Here is a 9685-nt window from a genome sequence, read left to right on the forward strand (position 1 = left end):
CCCTCCCCGGCCCTCCCTTGCTCAGCACACACTGCCCCGGAGATCTCTCAGCCTTGGCTTCCAGCCTTCAGATCAGCAGTGGATGATGTCCTCAGGACATCTCCACAGCCCTATTTCCATGGGCTGGAGGGGGAGCAGGCAGGTAGAGAATGGATCTCATGAATAACATCCCCTGCCCCTCGCCCTGCATGTCTTGTGCCACCACGGCTCAGCCTGACTCTCCCTTGGATCTTGTCCTGCTGGTTGCCCTGCACCTTTTGCACGCCTCCCCTTACTCCTGGCACAGACTTCCTCTTGGTGCATGCCTAGGAACTAAGCATTTCCCCATTGCACTGTCCTCTCACCTCACTGCCTTCTGGGCCCAAGGATTTTGATATCTTCCTGCTCATCCTGGTATCAGCCAGACCAGCCTGCAAGGGCCTAGAAGCAGGGAAATTGTTGCCTTTGGTCTGCACTGTGCCACACTCATAATGGAAAACATGTTTTCTGCTCTTAAATGGCATCCTTCGAAAGGAAAATGTTCCCCATGAGTCAGATGGAGAGGGCAGGAACACTAATCTCAGGTAAGGGTTAGCTCTGCCCCAGGCTCCAAGATCAGTGCTGTGCAATGCCAGGCACCTCTGAACTTGGTGCCTGTGGAAGGCATAGACTGGCTCAGAGGGCACATATTTCTATGACAGGGTTCTGTGTTTAACAGGTTTCCTATGAACAGTATTGGAAGTTGAGTGTCAACTGTTATTATTCACGCTCGGCAAACAGATGGGGTTTAATTGCTGTTACTGTCAGCCTCACTGCAAATACCATGTAAAAAGGGCTTTTGGGCTAATTGTTTTAAAATAAAAGTTCAGAAACTATGTATAGAAATTATAGATCCAATGTATTTTCAAGATCAAACTGTTTATATTACCTTTAAATATAGTCTTTAGTCAACAGCATTATGATCAGTGAGTGAGGGAAGGATACAATGCCACCCTAGGGCCTAAGATGCTGGAACAATATGACAGCAGTAACTTATTACTGATGCAAAAACAACACCAAAATGCGATTGGCCAAAAACTGCAGAAGAATGGGGTTGCTAATCTTTGTAATTTCACGGGCACCATTAGGGCAAAGTGCTGCCTTCATCTCACTCCTAAAAAAAAACAATGCGCATTGCATAGGTTTCTGGAGAGAATGAGAGAGCTGGGAGAGACGTGTGGTCCACAGACGTTGGGAGGGCTGGAGTTTCTCTTTAGTTCCTGAGGGAAGAGGGACAATGAAGTAGGTAGGAGAAAAAAGAAACTGTGTGTGTGTGCGCGCCTGCACGCATACATGTGTGCATGCCTGCATGCATACTGAGTGCATATAGCAGACCCTGGCTGTCGTTCTAATATGGTTTAATTTGTTTTTGGCCAAGCCTGTCATCATCCACATGTGCTTGTGCATGGGTGACCTTTTGCCACCCACAGAGCCTGGGCCCAACCGCATTGGTAAAAGGGCCTCATTTCTCCGTCTCTGTGCCTAGTGCATGATTTAGGGGGGACAAGGAAGGGTTGGCTTTAAATCCACTTTGCACTCCCTGGTGTCTCAGGCTGAACTTCACCCAAGAGCTGTGAGGACCAACACTTGCCCCTAGCATGTGTTGTAGTGTTACAAACGCTCAGCAGTGCCACACCTGGCGCCTGTCCTGGGGGCTCTGCAAAATGCTGCCACCCAGCCCGATGGAGATTCAGATCATGCAGTCACTTGCAAAACTCCCGGACTGTGAAACCATTTCAACAACAGCGTATTTATTGCAAAGGCCAGGCTCTCTGTGCCTTGGAGTGAAAGGGCAGTGCTTCTTATGGAGTGCCTGCTGGAGCTTATTCTTCCCTGACTTGTAATTAATACTCCCAGGTAATTACACTCCTGAGTATTCGAAAACACAGCTACTCAACAACTCCTCCAGGAAACAGAACGCCACTTCAGAGGATAAGGGTAGCTCTGGTATACGGCGTGGGGCCCTGGGTGAATCCCACCTGCCAGTTCTCGGGTACTGCAGAGAAGCAAGGGGAGCAGGGGACAAGGGGGCCAGAACGGGGCTGCTGGGGCTCTGCAAACACATGGGTGAGATGGAAGTGAGTATCCTCATCATCATCTAATCAGCAGAGCTGAGCCGAGCCAGTGGGAGTGGGGAACAACGCTGCCCATCCGGAAAAGCTGCAGTAAGTTACTGCCTACCATGGGTGAGGGGAGGTAGGGAAGCGAGTGGGACTTGCAACCCTGGCCTTCCAGGCTGCCCATGTGAGCTCCTCTTCTTCAGAGGTGGCATGCAGGGCCCAAGACTTGCAGGCCACAGAGGCTTGGAGGAGTGTCCAGATTAGCCCTTCCGAGCTTCACCCTTTGCTGCTTGAAAGAGTGGGATGGGAAGAGGTTTCCTGGGTTGGGCAGTCTGGTTTTTTGGCCATCCTACTCATAGCTGACCAGGCTCCTGGTCTGGCTGGCTTTTCATGCTTGACCAGTGGTGGCTTGGTTGTTTTTTTTTTGAGATCCTTTGAAAAGGAGAAGCAGGTGCATTGAGGCATCTTTTGGCAGCACCTAGAAGATCTCCTGCTCCGTCCCCGGTAGCACTTGGCTGTTCTCATTGCTCCCTGTGGACCATCAGTGACTCCTGCTGCACTTGCACCCCAAGGACGGAAGTGAACTAGGAGGCTGCAGGGAATAGGTATGTGAGTTAGCCTCAGCTTGCTGCCACGGGAGAGATCGCTCTTCTCTGGATCTCAGACTCCGCAGCAGCTGCACAGCAGCAGAAATATACCTTTGCCACTTGAGCGAAGTCAGAGGTTGCCTTTTTACTGCCCAATAGCCATGGAGATGAGGAGAGGAGGAAGACATGGCAGCGTCCAGAGATCACAGCTCAGTAGCTGTCAATCACCGTAGAAAAGTCAGCACGTTCACACCATTCCTGCTCTGTGGTATCTAGGATACCACCTCCTGTCTCTGTCTGTCCATCCTGCTCTCATCGCTGCAGCAGACTTGTCCTTGTTCGTGTCTTGTGCAGCACCAAGTGTGTCACCGACACTCAGAGAGATGTCTGTGGTTACCCACCAGGGCCCTGTGGCAAAAGCTGGCTGTTTGCTGGCTTCTGGTTGTATAGGTGGTTAGCAAGTTGTACGTCCCTGCCCCATGGGCTCCTCTGCCTTTGTGGGTGTGTTTAGGCTGGTGTCTTGTGGGACCTGCCTGGAGGGACAGGAGCCCCGCCAATGACATGTGCCGAATAAATGCAGTGTGCCCCTTCCTGGGCTGCACCAGCTCCCTCCATGCTACCGCCCATGGTTCGTTAGTGAAGGGGGGATGTTGCTGCCCTGTCCCCCATCACACCCACTTCCCAGCACCGCCAGCACCCTCTGAGCACTTGGACCAGCAGAATGCAGCCCTTCCCTTTCCTGTGCATGTGTGAGTGATGCTTGTAGAAGCACTTGGGGCTGCATTCAGGGTGACAGACACTGCCACAGACGTGCATGATATGATTATTATCATTATATTGCCAAGGATCCATGACAAGAGATGATTATGACTGCTACTAAGCGGTTCTCGTAACTATGGATTGCAGTCGGCTCAGTGCTTGCTGCCTCTTCCTCTTGGTGGTCGTCTGTCAAGAGGCCGGCCGGAGCAGCCCACGGGGCAGCCCCTGTTCCGAACCTGCCAGTCAGCTGCCCTGACCATGCCCGGCTTGTCCTTCCTGTGCATGTGGGTTTCCTCATGCCCAAATTTGTAGGCATGATTTTCATGCCAAGGAGTCCTTGCTTTCTCTCCCAGAAAGGCATGAGCAGCTGCCGAGTGGGCTTCCCGCAGCACCAGCTGAGATGAAACTGCCTCAGCCCGAACATGGTGGTGTTGCTTCGGGGAGAGCTCAGTCTTCACAGCCCTTTCTCCTCAGGCTGCCAACAGGTGCCACCTGGGCCAAGGGCTTCCCTGGCGCGGATGCACAATGTGCAGAGCCCTGCTGGGATCATTTCTAGAGCTGGGGGGATGCTGCACAGAGTGCCATGTGATGCTTATAACAGCAGCCATCGCATTTGCTATGGCAGCATCTTAAAGATCACCTGAGATCGGGGCCCGTTGCAACGAGGCACTGCATAAACACAGATCCTGCCTTAAAGAACTGAACAGACCAAATGGGCGACCAGGCAGAGAGGGGCTGAATGCGTGAATATTGGGTTGGATTGTTAAGAATTGGCCTGCACCTGTGCTGGTGCCTGTTTTTTTGTTCATAGCTATCGTAGCAGCTGGGAGAACTGGTACAATTATCATGAAAAGCAAATTCTACATCTGAATATTTCCCCCACGGGAGCGTTCCGGTTGTGTAACAGTGGACGTTTGCGACGGGTGTGCTTGCCACGCTGCAGGTCAGTGGCGGCGCTGCTGTTTGTTAATTGCCCGAGCCGCTCGATCCGGGGAAGGAAACGGCGCCACCCAATTCACGAGACAGACCAAGGCGTCTGGAATGCTGAATATTCAGAAGGAGCCTTTCATGAATGATCTGAAGGCCCAAGACACTCCCGCTGGAGATATTTGCAAATTACTTTGAATAATTAATAAATCTGAGAACTCGGCAAATTGTTCACAGGCGGAAAAAAGGAGAAACGCACCCAGGTGAAATCTGCTCTTGTACAGAGGGCCTAAGTGCCACGTGAGCCCCGTGGGGCAGGTTATTAAATGGCTATAGGCCCCTAAAGAGGCAGCTTGAGGCTCTGTGGGACTTTCAGGTGTCTCACAATTAGAAGGCAGGGCAGATTTGCACCTTAGACATCTTGGTACCTTTGAATGTCCATTAGCTGCCTCCCTGTAGGCACTTATATAGCTTTAAACATTTGGCCCCACATAATACTAATCTAAGGATGTAAATGGTTCCCAGGCCCTCTACAGGGAAGTGAATCCCCCTAACCATCAGTATTTTGCATAGCCTGCCACACAACTGTCAGGCAAATGCCTGAGGGTCTCGTGGGCTGCAATGGAGTTCAGACACGGGTGTCCTGAAAGGACCCTGGTGGCTGCAGCCATTCACTTGCTAACACGTCAGTGCCTGGGCTGTGACAGGAGGTTATGCAATCTGCAGAGAGGGGAGCCCCAGAAGATGCTCCGAGCATGATAGTGAATCAGTCCTGCTGACTTCATTTTCACAGCAGGTATCATCTCTATGCAGATTGGATTTAAGGTTTTTCCTGGATGCTTCTATTTCATTTAACATGCAAAGGCTAATAATTTGTCACAATTCAATAAAGCGGAGGTTACAAACACACTCACTGCTGTTTATTTAAATGATGGTTTGTTAATTAGCTCCTCTTAACGAGGAGAGAATAAATCAGCTAAAATGTACCAAAATGGCACTGCAATATTTTGCAGATTAATTTCATTTCCCAGTTCAGATGCTCTTTGCAGCCATGCTGTTCTGTGCTTTCAATCCCATCCCAACCCATGGAGTCTCAGGGGCTGGACAGGGTTGAGCGGGGTCAGAACGTGGCTGGGAGACCAGGGAAAACTCTGGGGCTGCAGCAAGTGACATTCATGTAGCGCGTGGCACTTTTCCTTCTACGTCAGCATTGAAACAATGTCCCAGCATAGGCCAAAGGACCGCCGTGGCACCCCCTTCCAGAGGAGACACGATGTCCAGTTCTGGCTCTTAAAAATGACCCCGTGCCTCACTTGAGTCAAAGTGGCCACACTGCAAAAAACCACTCTAGCTGCACGGTGCAAGTGGAGCAGCAGTTGTGCTGAGTTGCCCTAACTTGAGCTGTATCCTGCATCTGTACCCCTCTGCATTACTGGTGCGAGCAACAGCCACACTCCAGCTTCAGACCCTGGTGGGCCAGCTCACTTGAGTCCGGATCTCAAGCCGGAGACCACATGTAGATGGGAGTAGGGAGCAGCTTACACTCAAGGTGCAGTGTGAGCTAGTGCCGCAGAGAAAACAAGCCATACATTGTCATACTTTACAGGCCGGGAATGGGGAAGCTGGGAGTTTGGGGGTGTTGGTTGTAGCCCGGTTGGTCTAAGGACACGGGCAGACAAGGTTCTTTGGGTAAATGTGATATATTTTATTAGACCAACTAAACGTAGTTGGCTGAATAAAAGATATCCTATTCACCCGAAGGACCTTGTCTGCTGAAGGTGAGAATCAAAATTAAGAGCCCTTATCTTCTTAGGTATATATGCGTTGCTGCTTTTACTGCTACACTCCTCTCGCCCAGCCCCAACATGATGCAGCAGGCCCAAATCAAAGGCGGGATGCTGCCCCACACAGGTCTGAAGCTTGCCACCATGATTTGTTGGCAGGAGCTCAGCCTCCCCTCTGAATTCAGCCCTACAGCTGTTTTGTCTAAGATGCTACAAAAAATGTAGGTCATGAAAAAAGCGGTGTGAATATTGTTCTAAATCATTAGTTCAGGGCAGGTTTGCCAGTTAGCGAGCTATTCAGAGCCTGGCTGAGATGAACTCTGATTTCATCCAGAGAAAACCTGGCCCAGCGGTGCTCTTCGCTCCAGCTCAGTGAATTGTGGCATTTGGGCGCGTTCCAGTACTGAATGGGCAGGAAAGCGGGCAGAGGACTCTCAAGGACCTCTGTGAAACGAGGTGGCGGAGTTTTAATTTAGACCGTGACTTTCTGAAGATAGAAACGATCTCTCATGGCTGTGCCGAGCACCGTGGAGCTTAAAGCAGGGTTGGGACCTCTTAGAAGGCCATAACACAGTGTGATTTTGGTTTGGTCTTGTCGTTGGCTCTGTGTTGCACTGAAGCAACTGCTGAATGAATACGTGAACCAAAGCGCTGTATTCGATGCGCACCCATCTCTGAAGCGCCAAGACAAAAGTAATTGGGGTAACGTTCAGTTGAGGCTGAGGGTGCTTCAGTAACGTATGGGTAAGTAGCTGTACAAAGATGCTGGAATTATTCCTCAAACCAACAAGGACATTTGTGTCCTGTTGAAAAGAAATCCAAACACGTGGGCACCCTTAACTGGACCACATGGCGTTGTCACCCAGTAGAAATAGGATTGTGAGAGAGCAGTTGTAGCAGCTGGGGTCTCAAGTTAGATTAACCATATGGACTTGTTTTCACCTTACAGTGAAACGCAGTAATCCCCCTGTGTGGCTGGCAGGTTTCCTTAATGCCCACCCTAATGATGGGGAAGCTGTGGCATGGGCAGATGATACAAGTGGGCCAAGAGAGTCGACCTTGGAGCTGGCATTAGCACAGGGAGATCGGCGGTTTCTTGCTCTTGGCTCAGGCTGGGCATCTTCCTCTCTGTCAATGCAACTGGAGTGTTTGTCGGGAAGAAAATAGCGGGGGTGTCGATCAGCACAGCAGCACGGACAACACCTGCATCCTGGTCAGGTGTCCCTGCAAGGGACAGACGTACCAGTCTCTCCTGGAGCTGTGTGAGGAGCTCAGAGGAAAGAGCGATAGGGGCTGCATGGCATAGTCTGTGGTGAGGTTTGAGAGACGGGCCGGGTGTCTGTCCCAGCTGGTCCAGCTCAGGAGAAGCCTGACCTCTGTATTTCCTGCTTACAAAAAAAAAAGGCAGAGAGCAAGAAGACAGTAAAGTTTAAACCCAGGGAGAGAGAGAGGTCTCTGTGTGGGAATCTGCTCTGAGCTGCCACCGAATCCTCCGCTCTGACATCTTACTCAAGTTGTGTCTGGTCCAGATGTCAGTCCAGATGTCTGTGCCAAAGGCCCCCCACCCAAATCTAGGGGGGCAGGAGGCGGTAGAGGAGAGCGCCCGGCCTGTTGATTCCCAGGCGTACCTTGCGGAAGAGACTCTAATCAATGATTAATCGGGCATGTGTGGTTGTGTGGGAGAGATTTGTGTTGGAGGAGGGGACTCCTACAGCACCCCGGTCATGAATCATTTGAAAGGCAAATTCGCTCAGTTACCAAGGGAACGGAAGAAAGGAAGGGACTTCCCTTGCCGAAATGACTCGCGCTCTGATGCTGCCGAGAAAATCGCTCCAAATAAAAAAAAAAAGCAGCAGCAGAAGAAGGAGTCGAAGCTGTGACTAAGCAGCAGAAGTTATGTAAAGCGCTTGCTGGGAAGTGCAGGGGAGGGAGCCCACATCCTGCCGCCTGCCCACGGGGCGGGGGGGTGGCACTGACACCCAGGAGGGCCGGGGGCGAGGTGCCTGCCCACAACAAGCAGGGGGGCAGGTGCTGCCCCTGGGGGACCTCGCAGGCGTCTGCCCACGGGAGGGCACCTGCGGAAGGCAGTCTGCCCACGGCAAGAGGCCGAGGCCCGCTCTCCCGGTGGGCAGCTGAGTGCTAGGGCCAGCAGGTGTGAGGCCAGCGTGGCCGTGCCGAGGGGGGCGAGCGCGGCAGGGCTCCTTGAGGGCAGCAGGGCCGCGTGGCGCGGATCGGCAGAGGAAGGCAGGCGCGTGGGCAGCGCTCCACGCAGCCCTGCGGCTCTGGCCCACCTGGCTGCCTGCGCTCCTGGCCTCGGCAGCCGTGCCGGAAGTGCCGGCCTGCAACACATGCCTTTGCAGCACAGCCGAGCTCTGCAGTGCTCAGGATGGCCCCTCTCCATCCCCTGCCAAGCGGCTGTCTTGTCACCTCTCTCTGCACCCCTCCGCCGGCCCTTCCTCGCTGCATCTCATCTGGCATACGCTGTTTGTCTCTTCAAGGCCTGCACCTCCCCATCGCTATTCATGTGTCAGCTCCTACCTCCAGTCAGCGCTCGTTGCCCCTGTTGCCCCACACTGTTTTTCCCCGTGCTGCCACTCACCCCGGGAAGGAGCTCTCCATCCACGGGCTACACGAACACCGTGCCGGGGTCGTTTGTACCCTTTCCTGCTGTGACAGGGGGTCGGACTCGACGATCTGCTCAGGTCCCTTCCGACCCTAGAAACTACGAAACTATACCGACCTCATCCTCTTCCAGCAAATCGCTATCACCGGGGCGCGTCCAAAACACACGACAGCAGTTAGGCAGCCTGGAGTGGCGCTACCACTGCCCATCGCACCGCGCCGCACTGCTTCGTTGTCTCCTTGCGCTCTCTGTCTGTACCCGTCTTCATCTCTGGTCTTCTCCTTTGATGGCAAGCACTTTGGGGCACGCACAGGAGTTGTCCTGGTCCCTGTCGGTGCATCCCCTGGCACAGTGGGGGACTGCTCCACACGCAGGGCTCGCAGTCACTATGGTAACGCACATAATTCATAGTAAATGCCGGGGAGGACAGAAAGCCCCAATGCAAATGCTCCTGACCTGTGCAGCGTGGACCCAGCACCGAGCAAAATGCTCTGCTCTTGCAGTACATCGCGTAGCTCTGCCTCGCCCCTGGGGCATTCTGGGGGGCAGTACATGGTGTGGGGAGGAAGCGTGCCCTCTCACCCTAGGAAGGCTGCGCTTGCCAAGAAGGGAGACGAGTGGATTAGGAAGGTGCAAGAGCAGGAAATAACTAAGAACAGGGAGGTTTGGAGCTAGAAACCTTCTTGAGTGCAGCCGTCACGGGAGACCGACATAGTCTCCCCAAGGGAGGAGGTGGTGGCACCTCCAGGACTTGAGCTCTGCCAGGCCTGGACAAAGCACTCGAGAGAATCCCCTTGGAAGCAATTGCGGGTGAGCCTGTGCTGTGTGCGCAGGGCAGGGCCTACTGTCTGCAGTGCCAGGAGGGGGAAAGCCATGACCTCAGGGTAACCACACCAGCGCAAAAATCCTGCCCGGAGAAGACAAGGC

The 9685-nt window shown here is 53.0% G+C and overlaps 1 long non-coding RNA gene across 1 annotated transcript; it reads right to left on the reverse strand.

The window, feature by feature from the left end:
• Positions 1 to 2422: 2422 nt before the first annotated feature.
• On the reverse strand, positions 2423 to 7771 carry LOC109288659. Its single transcript, XR_002095203.1, has 2 exons — positions 7645 to 7771; positions 2423 to 7520 (listed from the first exon to the last, which is right to left on the reverse strand). It is a non-coding gene; the product is annotated as an uncharacterized LOC109288659 (long non-coding RNA).
• Between the last annotated feature and the right edge of the window lie 1914 nt (positions 7772 to 9685).

The sequence above is a fragment of the Gavialis gangeticus genome, unplaced genomic scaffold (assembly GCF_001723915.1).
Source record: "Gavialis gangeticus isolate Ggan-Ray unplaced genomic scaffold, GavGan_comp1, whole genome shotgun sequence".
Classification (NCBI taxonomy): Eukaryota; Metazoa; Chordata; order Crocodylia; family Gavialidae; genus Gavialis; species Gavialis gangeticus.